The sequence below is a fragment of the Cryptomeria japonica genome, unplaced genomic scaffold (assembly GCF_030272615.1).
Source record: "Cryptomeria japonica unplaced genomic scaffold, Sugi_1.0 HiC_scaffold_62, whole genome shotgun sequence".
Taxonomy (NCBI): Eukaryota; Viridiplantae; Streptophyta; class Pinopsida; order Cupressales; family Cupressaceae; genus Cryptomeria; species Cryptomeria japonica.
This window is the reverse complement of record NW_026728884.1, coordinates 420210-433382: the sequence shown is the minus strand read 5'-3', so window position 1 is coordinate 433382 and position 13173 is coordinate 420210.

The following is a 13173-nucleotide window of genomic DNA, read 5'->3' as shown; positions in this document are numbered from 1 at the left end:
ACTATGCCTAACTATACCTGACCAAGTTGAGGGTTTCAATAAATAACATAGTATAAATGGATGTGTAGATAGATGATTTGGTGTGTGGATTGTTGTCAATTGTATGTGAATTATGTGCAAGTATATTTGGAGAATCATAATTATACATTTTAGTTTGTAAAGAGCTTTGACAATCATATCTTCAGTTTTATAGTGTTGTGTGACAGAGAATGAAGTGAGTTGTGTTTTCTATGTTATTATTTTCTTGATAAGGTCTCAGGGTAAGTTCCATGACTGTTACATCTTCATTTCAATTCCTTATTTCCATGCACCTTGGGAAGATAGTGAGTCCATGTTGTAGCCTATCTAGTCTTTGTATCTTTCTCTAGAGAAGTGCACTTCACTAATGCAATCCATTGTATCGTGCTTTGGTATTTTGCATCTCACTAATGAAAGTCCCTTGTATCTTGCCTTGTGGTTGTACACCATAGTCTTCTAAGTCCAATCAAGTGCAATGAGCTCCTTGGCCTTGGGCCTAAAACATTGTAATGAGTTATTAATATTGTGAGTGTGATTCTCACCATAGTTTTTCATTTCTTAGGGTTTTCCACATAATTCTAGCGCTCTCTGGTGTGTTGTTCTTAGTGGTTTCATGTTTCATACTTTTAGAGATAAGTTAATTGTGGTTTGAATTTTAAAGGATTAAAAAGAAATTATTTTAAATTATTGACTGATTCACTCCCCTCTCAATTTTGTGGCATTTTCAATACTAAGTGATACACAAATATCAAGAAATATAGTTCATTACTAGAGGAAAAAACATACTAAGATTCATATGCAATAAATTTGAAGTTGATTTAGGAAGGAATAATTTATCTTTAGTATCATTCCACATAATAGTAGACTACAAACATCTTCACCAAACCCTTCAATAAAAGAAAGTTCATTCATTTTCTAGCTTTGTTTGGGATGAAAAAGTATCTACTTTAAGAGGGTCTTCTTATTCCTTATTACTCTCTCTATTAATGGGATCTCTTTCTCTTATGGTGTGGCTTCATATTTTGGAGGGATCTCTATGTATATGGGTATCTAACATGGCCTCATTTGTTGGGACCTATGTTTTAACATAGCTAAGATATTCTTAAGTGGTGTGTTAGTGTAGTTTTTTGTTTTCCTTATGTTAGGGGATATTTATTTTTCCTACACATATTATTTACCCTTTCTTAGGTTATTAGGAGTGGTTAATATGAGGACACATTGTGAAATACTCTATCTGCATGTGTAACTCTCACCCTTACATGGATAGTTGAGTTACACACTCTTCTTTGGATTATTTTTCCACCTCTCATAATCACTATTTAATATTTTTCTAAGTGAATTATGGGGTAGTTAGGTTTCTCACCCTCTTTTAGTTTTATGTGCCACCTTTGATAACTCCTTTCATTTCTTCATGGAAGGAGGTTGTGCCACATGTTTTAGCATATTACAAAGTAGGTAGAACCTCCCACTTTTTATGTGGAATGGGAGTTAATGCATTCCTTGCATGTATATACCATATTTTGGGTATATAAAGAGCACTCTACTCTCTCATTCACTAGTTTAGTGATAGTTTGATGAGAGTATGGAGAGTCTTCTCAAAACAATATATTTTTGTCTTATTTTTTTCCTTTAATTCCAAATTTCACTTTGAATTTATTTATTCTAATCTTTGGTCAGGTATTGTTTGGAGTTACATATGATCAATGACCAACATGAGATCCTATCTTATATATCACTTCTTGCACAATCTACCATTATTATAATATATAAAAATATAGAAAGATCTAGAGAATATTTTTTAATGTATTAAACAAAAATAATAATATAAATATATTTTGTAATCCTTCATAGTGATGCATTAATTGAATAACTACATTATCAAACCTTAGTATTTAATTATAATGTAGTGTGTATGCTAACATGTGAACTAGAAGGACATAAACAATGATGTAAAATACCAAATACACACAAATTAACAAAACATCAAGATAGGATGAAAAAGGAAGAAAAATAACAAAAAAAAAAAAGAATAAAGCAAGAACCCCAAATATTGTTAAACTTTCCTTTTTATGCAATGATGTTTCCTATATTCTTGGTTGGATGTGTGCTAAAACAATGGTATCATATCAATATGGTAGCTCTCTATTTTATCAAGCTTGCATGAAGATGGTGTGAGTGCTCAGAGATTGTAAGTTCAATTGTTGCATAATGAGAGAATGAGGATTGTTTTTGGTTAGGTTCTTGAATTGGTCAAATAAAGGGCTAGGATCAAGAGAAGAGATTTAAGGGATAAGATAGCTTAGGGATCTCACATTCAATGTGAATTTGACAAATGTCAACATGTCAGAAGGTGAGAGGAAAAGGTGGTTCAAGGAAGAGTGTAAAGAATATTTTCTATAATGGCATTTCTTGTCCTCACACTCCAAGGTACCTGGGGGAAAGGAATAAAGGAGTTATTTATTCCTTGGAAGGGAAAAAAATTGAAGAGGAAGTGTAGCATAGTAAATTGTACTCCCTTACAATTTTGTCCTTATTTGGTCCCTCACCTTGGTGTTCATGTCCCAAGGTCTAATTGGAACCCTAATTCTTCTCACACCATGTAAATAATTCATTTTTCAACATGCACACTTTTTCCCCCTATTTCATATATCCTTGAATGGTTAGGACTAGGGTGATAGCACCTTGGTCCTTATGGACCAAAGTGCCCAATGTCATGGTCCTCCCAAATAGGGATGATTTTGGTATCTCATAATGGTCATTAAATTTGAGTGGGAATTATGATTCTGTGTCAACTCATGTCATAAAATTGAGTTGATTTTCAAATGCCAAGTATTAAAGGAGGTCTACCCCTCTCATTTTGACAAGACACACACATCAAATCAAGCCAAAATCACACAATCAATCACTTGAATTCAAGTTAGAAAGAAATCAATGTTCTTTCACTCATTTGAAAAAAAGTCCATGTTCTATATTTATGAAGACTACATGAAACCCTAATTCCTTATGGAGACAAATAAAAATCCATGAAAAGGTATGTCAGTAGTTCTTCATACATTATTCAACATTACCCTCCAAAGGAGATCACTTTCATTAGGGTAATTCATTTTCATTTCATTTTTATTTCATAGTTAATTCTAAAACCAAGGTTTGACCTAAGACAAACCCCTATTCTCAACCTATTTCCCTTCTCTACTATGCATAGGAACAAGTACAAAGCTAAAATTTTTAGGATCAACATTATTCAAAGATGAACAAGATCCCCTTTAGATGACAAAATGTTTGGATGACTAGAGCAATGGCAATACCAGTTTCAAAATTTTAGGATGACCTTTTTGGAGTAAATCTAAAAAATCTTACATTACTCAGATCTAGGTTTGTATCTTTTTCTGACGGTTGTAGCTCACTGTTTCTGCATTATAACATCAATTCCAACATATTTACCCTAATTTCAATATTTTTACAATTCAACTTAAAAATATGGAATCAAGCCCTAATCCAATACAGCTAATTAGAATTCTTAGCTCTATCCTTGTTGATTTGGGGCTAGGTCTATTAGGTTTACCCATTTTTAATGTACTATCCCCTAAGGAAAAATTAGTGGTCTTCTCCTTCCTATGGTGGAAACCCTAATTTTCACCCTTTACAAGAAGTACTAGCCATTTAAGGTTGAGGTGGTCATGGGTTAACTTTATTGGCTAATCTTTGGGATTAAAAATGTGTATATGTTTAGGGGCGAATGATTATAAAAATAATCAAGGATTGGGAGGCAAGTGGAAAATGTAGGAGGATGTGATGGTTGGAGAGAGAATGAGTGAAGACAAATAAAAATTCAATTTAATTCCAAGTTAAGAAAGAGAGATTAAATTAAATAAATAAGGAGGTTTATTTAATTTAATTGGAGGTTTATAAATTAAATTAACTCATTTTGGAAAAAACAAATGGATGAATGATATTTGATTAAATAAATATGGAATTTATTCAATCAAATGGGATCAAAATGTTAGATAGATAGATTAATTAGTTAAATTATTTTAGCTAGGACCGCAGAGGAAATGAGATATGATTAAATAACTAAATTATTTAATTAAAAGCTAGACTTTAGAATAGAGTGAATAATGAAAATTAATTTGATCAAATAACGATGATCAAATTTAGGTGTCTACACTTGGATAACTCATATTTAAACTATAGTTTATATTTTAATGATTGTATTACACTCTAACCAACAATATAAACATAATAAATAATCTTCTTAATAGAAGGAATAAGAATATGTTTAATTAAACTATATTTACTATTATGTAATCATTACATTATATTCAAATTATTTTGTAATGCATCAATTCAAGCAAACACACATAGAAAATCCAAATTAATTTAGTGTGGTTGGAGTCTATAACTAGTGAAGTTCAGATACAAATATTGTATGAGATGACCCCATGAAATTACTATGATTTTTATCTTAACTTTCTACACTCAAAGACAAGTGTTAAAAATTGGATATTGAAAAATTGAGTTAATTTTGGAATGAAAATACTAAATTGAAATATTTTCTCCTCTATATACTCCACAATATAACAAGTCATCTATCATGTACACTTATAAATTGAAATTTAAATATGTTTATGGGTGACAAGGATTCCATGTTGAATGTAATGATATGATAAATATCATAATTTAAAAACAATGATGCATATCATGAAGCTAGGAGTGAAATACTATGAAGAAAATAATAAGGATCAAGAGTTGGCTAGATCTAGAGAGAGGAAAGTAACATGGTCATGGGCTAGTATTTGATCATATTTACATTTCAACCTATCTCTCTCATTGGTTCTTTATTTTGAATTTCTCTATAAATGTTTAGCTTTTAACTAGTACAATATTTTCTATATAATGGTGAGGAAGTTTTCATTGTCTTTAGTTTATTTTTGTTTTATTCAACTCAAAACATTTGGGAATATTATAACAAATTAGAATATATTAATGTAATATCTTTTTTTTTTTTCCTCATTTAAAGAAAAGTTAATTTTATAATATTTTTTTGTTGGTGTCTCAAATGGGGAATTACATCTAGTATCAGAGCCCATATTGTAGCACTAGAATCCCTAATTATTGTTATTGAGTGTGCTTTTTGGTACTTGATGTATGGTTGTTCAAGTAATAATTCTTGAGAATTAATTATTGTCCTTACTACTTTGGTGTGTTATGTGGTAATTTACAATTTTTGTAATAAATCAACCATAAAAATATGTGTAGGAAGATGCCTCATAGGTCCTATTGAGCTTCACTAGGAATGTAAGATACCTCAATTGAGACTCTCCTAAATTGGAAAATTATTTCTTCTTTGTACATTAATGATTTCATTCTCCCACTTTATGCCAAGTTCATCTTCTAGGGCCTTGCTTACTCATTCAAATTCAAAAAGTAAGCTATGGCATGAGTGGTTTGGTCACCTCAACTACTGCTATCTTTAGCAGCTAAGCACTAAAGACATGGTCACAGGTCTACCTCAAATCAGTTTTTCAAAGGGTGTATGTTTAGGTTGTTCCATGGGCAAGCATCCCGAAGAGAAGTTTGATAAAGGGAAAACTTGGAGAGCTTTGGAAGTTCTTCAACTTGTTCATAGCGATGTAGCAGGTCCATTTCTAGTACCTTCATTTAGTAAGGCCCGCTATGTTCTTACCTTCATTGATGACTACTCCCACTTCACTTGGGTCTACTTTCTCATTCATAAGAGTGAAGTATTTGATAGATTTCAGGACTTCAAGACTCGTGTGGAGAAGTAATCAGGGAAAGTGGTCAAGATTCTTCGCACAGATAATGGAAGGGAATATGTGAACAAGAGACTTGAGGATTTTTGTACATTTGAGGGGATGGATCTTTAGCATTCTATCGCATACACTCCACAGCAGAACGGGGTTGCAGAACGCAAGAATAGAACTCTCAAAGAAATGGCTAGCTATATGATACATGCACGTTCTCTTGATCCTACCTTTTGGGCAGAGGCTATCAGTTGTGCCACAAACATCCAGAATCGGGTTCCTCACAAAGCTTTGCAAGGTATTACTCCTTTTGAAGCTTGGTCTGGTAGGAAAGTGATTGTGTGACATTTCAGAGTCTTTGGGTGTCCAACATGGGCTCGCATACCTCCGTCGAAATGCAAGGCATTGGAACCTCAAAGTCGGCCTTGCATATTTGTTGGATATCTTGAGGGTGCTAAGGCATACAGATTGATGGATCCAGAGACACATGAGGTATTCATTGCGAGGAGTGTTCACTTTGAGGAAAGCTCTCCTAGCTTAGCCTCTCTACCTCCTCCACCTTCCTCCATTATGGATAGTGATGTTAGTGATTCAGATGATGAGATTCCTTCAACTCTGACTCGCAGGGTTACACCTCCGCAGGGTCCTCTTGCAGTTGAGGAGCCTCATTCTCTACCTCCACCTAGACCTCGTTGGGCTCGACAAACACTTGAGTCCATGGGTTCTCTTGTTGGGGATCCTTCAGATACACAAAGAACTCGATCACAACATCAGGATCTTCCACATGAATTCATTGCTACCGCTTCCAATCCACAGACATTTAGGGAAGCATCAGGGGTTCCTGAGTGGGACCAAGCTATGGAGGAAGAGTATAGTTCCTTGATGAGGAACAACACATGGGATCTAGTCCATCTCCCTAAGGGGAGAAAGATGGTTCGATGTAAGTGGATCTATTGGACCAAGTTTGCAGCAGATGGTAGTGTGGATAAGTATAAGGCTTGGCTTGTTGCAAAAGGTTTCTTGCAGGTTGCAGGTGTTGACTATACTGAGACCTTTGCACCTGTAGCCAAGATGAACTCCATTCGTTTGACACTTGCTATTGCTACAGCTCATGGTTGGGCTGTACATCAGATGGATGTGAAGAGTGCTTTTCTTCATGGTGATCTTGATGAGGAGATTTCTATGGAGAAGCCACAGGGTTTCATCCAGGATACTTCCTTGGTTTACAGACTAAGGAAATCTCTCTATGGCCTTAAGCAGGCCCCCAGGGCTTGGTACACCAAGATGGATTCCTTTCTTCTCTCTGCAGGGTTCACCAGGTGTCTACATTTTGCAACAAGATGACTCTCACTTGATACTTGTGCTCTATGTTGATGACTTGATCATTACAGGGAGTACTTCATCCATCATTAGTAGGGTCAAATCTACTTTGCATGATAGATTTTCTATGACTGACTTGGGTCTTTTGCACTACTTTCTCGGGATAGAGATTTCACAATCACCTTCCAGGATTACACTATCACAGCCCAAGTATGCTCTTGATCTACTTGCACGCTTTCATATGGCTGATTCTAAGCTTGCCCCGACTCCCTTTGTTTCAGGAGTCAAGCTTGAGGCTCAATGTTCTTCTCCACTAGTTGATGCTACTTTGTATTGTCAGCTTGTGGGTAGTCTCATCTACTTGACTCATACATGCCCTGATATTTCCTTTGCAGTTGGCATGGTTTCCTGCTTCATGTAGGATCCACATGAGCTTCATTGGAAAGCCACCAAATGCATCCTTCATTACATCCAGGGTACACATCACTATGGGATTCACTATGTAGCAGGCACAGGACTTCACTTGGTTGGTTACACAGACTCCGATTGGGCTGGCGATCTAGTTGATCGTAAGTCTACTTTTGGTTATAGTTTTCACCTTGGTTCGGACCCCATTTATTGGTAGAGCAAGAAGCAACATGCTATTGCTCTCTCTTCGACTGAGGCTAAGTATCGAGGCACTGTTAATGCAACAACTAAGACCATTTGGCTCTAGCAGATCCTCACAGAGTTTGGATTCACCACTCCACGGCCAATAGTTCTACATTGTGACAATCAGAGTGCTATTGCAATCTTGAAGAACCCGATCCAGCACCAGTGGACCAAACACATCAAGATTCATATGTACTATATCCAACAGCTCATCCAGGAGCAGGTCATTAATTTGCAGTATTGTCCTACAGCAGAGCAGGTTGCTGACATATTCACCAAACCTTTCATCGAGAGTAAGTTCCAGCAGTTGCGAGCTCTCTTGGGGGTGCGGGATGTGTCATTATGGGGGCTCAACTGACTTCTCCTTCCTCTCTTATGGGGGGGACTTTTTCCTCTTTGAGGTTTTGTCCTTCTTCTTTGAGAGTCTTTTTTACATTCATCTCTCTTTTGGGGGGGAGTTTTTTCCCGTTGGGTTTTCTCCCTTTCTCCATTTGTGAGAGATTGCATTGCATAGTTTTGCTTGCATTTACATATTGTACATGGGTACCTATCATGGCCTAGTAGCCAGGACCCATCTTGCATTGTTGACTTGAGTCTTCATTCCCCTAAGTTACACTTAAGGGGGGGTGTTGGTGTAAATAAATATTCATTTTGGATATTATTACACTTACTTAAGTTAACTTAGGATAATGCATCTCTTCGTAGTTTGGATTTGAGACACTTAGGGAAGTGTGCACATAGGGATAGAGCTTGTAGGAGAAATTCCACCTTTTGTGGTCTTATTTTGCTGTTACACTCCACATTCAGTGGGTCATCCACCTATTGTGGAATATTATATTATTTCTCCTACCTACCCTTAGTATTTCTTACCTACCCTTGTTTCTCATTGAGCCACATGTCATATTTGTGTGCTCATACATCCATATGGCCTTTCCTATATAAGCAGGCCTCTATTTATTGTATTGGTTAATCGAGCTGATCATTTTGCATATTGATGAGAATACAGTTTGATCTTGTCATTCTATTGTCTCTTTTATGCTTTTCATTGTGCCCTTGATCTTGGAAAAATCCTATAGGATCCCTCCAAAGGTTCTGCTAACATTTTCTTTTTCCTCGGAGGAGAGGATTTGGCTCATGTCACACTAGTCCTTTTGATTGACAACTAGGAATGAGACCTTCTAGTGTGCTCAGCCAAAGCAAATGATACAACTGCTTGGCTTGTTGAACCCAACTCAATCTCCTTCGCTTTTCTGGGCTATTGTTGAGTATCTTTCGATAAGGTTGATTCTTGAGGGTCAAAGTCATTTCAAGGAGAGTCCTCAAAAGAATCTACATCTACATTGTGTTTATCCCACTCCTCAAAATTTTTATCCAAAGGGTAGTTTTCTATATAAACTTAGGTCTATTGAACTTCTTGTCAGTATGTCCAAAAAGATAACTTCCTTCTTTATGGCCATTTATCATTGTCCACCCTCCTAAGAAAAGTTGTATAAACTGGTTTAGATGGATTTTCTCTTATAGTTGGGTCATAAAACTTTAACCATGGTATTCGTTCTTTGACAGGAATACCATTTAGCTCCACATATAATTGAGAATCATTTCTTGGAAGGTTAATCTTGGCTTTCCAGGATTCACGTGGCTCATGCACTATAGGATTATTTCTCCTTGCTAAAAATCCATTTGGATCATAACTCCATGGGTCATCAATAACCACGAGACCCAATTGTATCAATTTTGAAGTGAGCACTCCCTCTATGAGGAGTCTTTTTATTAGACCAATAGGACCTATCATTTTACAGTCCTAGGTGACAGTGATGTCATTCTTGCCTATGCCTATATAATTTTCAATCATAACTAATTGCCTAAAAATATCTAAGGCCAGTGTATGATTAGTTACATAAGTGGGGAGGCGAAAAGGCTTGTCGATAAAACCATGTACTCTGACAAAAGAAAAATACTTACCTAGAAACTAGTCACAATAGGGGCTACGTGTAAACATCCAACCAATTTTCTATAATAGGAAATAGGAAATATAAAATGAGACTTCCATCACTAAATCTTGCATGGTAAGTGTTAGGAAACAATCAGCAAAAGAATATGCATCATGTGTGGCAGATAGTATGGGAGTCTATATAGTCACAGGCTTTCACCTATTGTGCTCATAAAAAAATGATAACTTAATATATTGACTGAGAAACCCCCATTCTAATGCAAGAACATGTGAAGCAAAAAATGAGTGTACCTAAATCTATAATGTGTCTTGAAGTGTATTAATTGCTTTTCTATTCTGTGGGCAATAATCTCTGAGAAGTCATACAGGAAAGATTCATTTTGCTTCTAGAGTTTGAACAACACACCCATTTGGAAAGTATAGATGTGCATATTATTATCAAGGCCACAAACATAGGCCAACATTGAGGTGACTTCTTTCAGGTCATTTTACTTCAAATCATTGAATGCCAATGGGGATTTTGAAAGCTCAGTGAGATTCGTCTCCATTGCAGTTCCGCAAAAACTTAAAGTAGCCTTCCTTTTACATCAATAATTTTCTAATAATTTCCTACTAAAAATATCCATTTTATTAGAAAGAAAAGGGATGCACAACAATGTCTCAAGTGGCATCTACACTTATATCAATTCTCAATGAAGTGTGTTGAATAACAGGGGGTCAACACTAAAACATCATGAGCATGCCTCAATGAATTCAAAGAAATGAGGGACCATTTGGATGACATATTATGAAAGACCACAATGCCAAATATTTACCACCACGTGTCTCAATTTTACTTTGTAAATGAAAATCTTAGTGCAAGAAGCCTCTTGAAGGCTCTTGGGATGCTTATGTATTTCGAGATCAAGAACCTCTTCATATCTGTTTCAAACTAGAGCGGGGTTCTTGGTCATGTCTTTTGTCTATGGGAATTTTCTTGGATAATCAAATTTTGAAGGAATGAAGTGAGAAGTGTATGAGATATCCCCAAGAAAATTGACCCAAGTCTCAAGTTGTGTGATGTATCAGCAGGAACATCCATCTCAATGAGCCAAGATTGTTCTATCTTCTCCTTTTCTTAGAAACGTTTTGGTGCTAGAAAATATATTTTTGGAGAATAAAATGTTGCATGTTATCTTTAAAATATTTTCTTCTCCAAGAAACTTCATGCCTTGATTTTCATTCTCAATAGAATGTTAATAATGGGCTTTTCCTTGGACATGCACCACATATGCTTTTCACGTAGAACTAATTCTACAAGACACTATATTAACTTCCACCTCGAGTGTACTTAAAAGCCACTCTCCATCTTATACCATCGTTTATTTTATTCACACTATTATCTCAGAACCTGCAATAATAGTCAGTGATGTTGATGCAAGCCAAAAGCTAGCGACGATCTACCTTAATCTTGAAAACTACACACGATAGGATGCATGGCGCACGATAGCCCCTTGCATACTCTCCTAAAAAAATGCACAACTTGACTATGATTTGGCTTCCTAATTTTCACTAGCTGTGAAATGACCCATACAATATCCCAACTTGTGATCATTACTTCAACCTTGGCTTTTATTTTATAGATTGAAGTTCCTTCATGTCTATAAATATAACCATGATGCAGAGTCCTTGTTGTCTTAGAGTTTGATTTAGTTTGTTGCATATTAGGAGCTTGGATACTCCCATTAGGTTCTCATTACTTCATCTTGAGCTCCTCTTGGAAGCTCAGGTTCTTGAGCCATGTATTCACAAAGGGCCTTCCCTTAGATTACCTTGGTGGGTCTGATGTCAATGCCATACTCAAGAATCTTGGTAATTCAATTGGCTCTCTTATCTGTCATTTCTCCTTTCATTATGTATTTATAGACCATAGGGTGAACCATGTAGATAGTTGTCTTATTACAGACAATGAAATGCCTAAATTTCTTCAAGCTTTTTACTATGGCAAATGCTTGTTTTTAAACAGATTTGTACTTTACCTCATATGCTTTATCATTTTTGATTGAAAGGAAATTGGACGCTCCCCTGTACCTTCTACATCCCTCTGTTTTAGTACAATATTAATCAAGTTATTGGCATAAACATACATTAGAAAATCTTTGGACATATTTGGTTTAGACAAGACAAGGGAAGATGGGATGGCTTCTTTAATCTTTTTGAAAGCTTCTTTAGCTTCCGGAGTCCATTTGAAATGAAGGTCCTTTCTTAGCATAAGATTTATCAATCTTACCATTCCAGTAAAATCTGAAATGAATCGACTAATGAAATTCATCTTCCCCAAAAAGGATTGGACACCCTTCTGTTCATGGAAAAAGAAATCTCTTTGCTAGGTTTCACATAGTCTAGGTCAATGGAAATCCCCTCTTTAGACACTACATATCCTAGTAGCTTTACTTAAGAAACTCCAAAGTTACATTTCTTGGGGTTCAACAAGATACCAAACTCTAGCCATTTCTAGAAAACTAGCTCTACATGATCAAAATAGTCTTCTTTATTTTTTAAAAACATTGTCAAGTCATCCATGTAAATAAGAATAATCTTGTTAATCATGTCCCAAAAGGCTATATACATGACTCTTTGGAAAGTAGTACGAGCATTAGACAACCTGAATAGCATCTTTTGATAAGAAAACATTCCCCATTTGGTGGTGAAAGAGGTTTTGTGCTGGTCTTCTGGCTTGACAAGGACTTGGTTATATCCGAATAACCATCAAGCATAGAAAACATCTCAAACCCGACTACTTTATGCAAGATCTATTCTATTGGAGGCAAGTGTAATGGTCATTCAAGGACGCTCTATTTAGATACTAAAAATTCACACAGAGGCAAATGTATCCATTATTTTTCCAAACCGGCACCATGTTACAAACCCAAGTACTATGTTTGATCGGATAAATGATCAGGGATTCAATTAGATTTTGTAACTTTTGTGACATTAGGAAATCGATCTTGGGGTTCATAGGACGTTGCTTATATTGGACAAGATTTGCCCCTTCAGTTAGCTCAATGGTGTGTTGTATGACCTCAAAATTGTAGCCTTTGAGGTCATCATATGACCATATGATATCTCTTATGCATTCATCATAGAAATGAACCAGCCTCCTTATCATGTTGAGGGACATTTTTTCCTACCCTGAGCTTCTCCCCATCTCCAACATGAAGTTTGGTATAATCTCCCTTATATGTGATCAATTTCCTTTTATCATTTTTTGCATCCTCTCAATCAAAAAGGTTTTCCAAAGTGATCAAACCCTATGGGACTTTATTTGATCATAGTTTAATAACTTGTTCTTCGTTTGCCTTAGTGACCTTGGGCAACAGTTGGTATGCAAATTCCTTGGATTTCTGAATAAACGTGGCTATATGTTGATCATTTTCAAAGAATTTCTAGTGTGCATCATTGTCTAGGATATCTTGTCTAATGTCAGCCAAA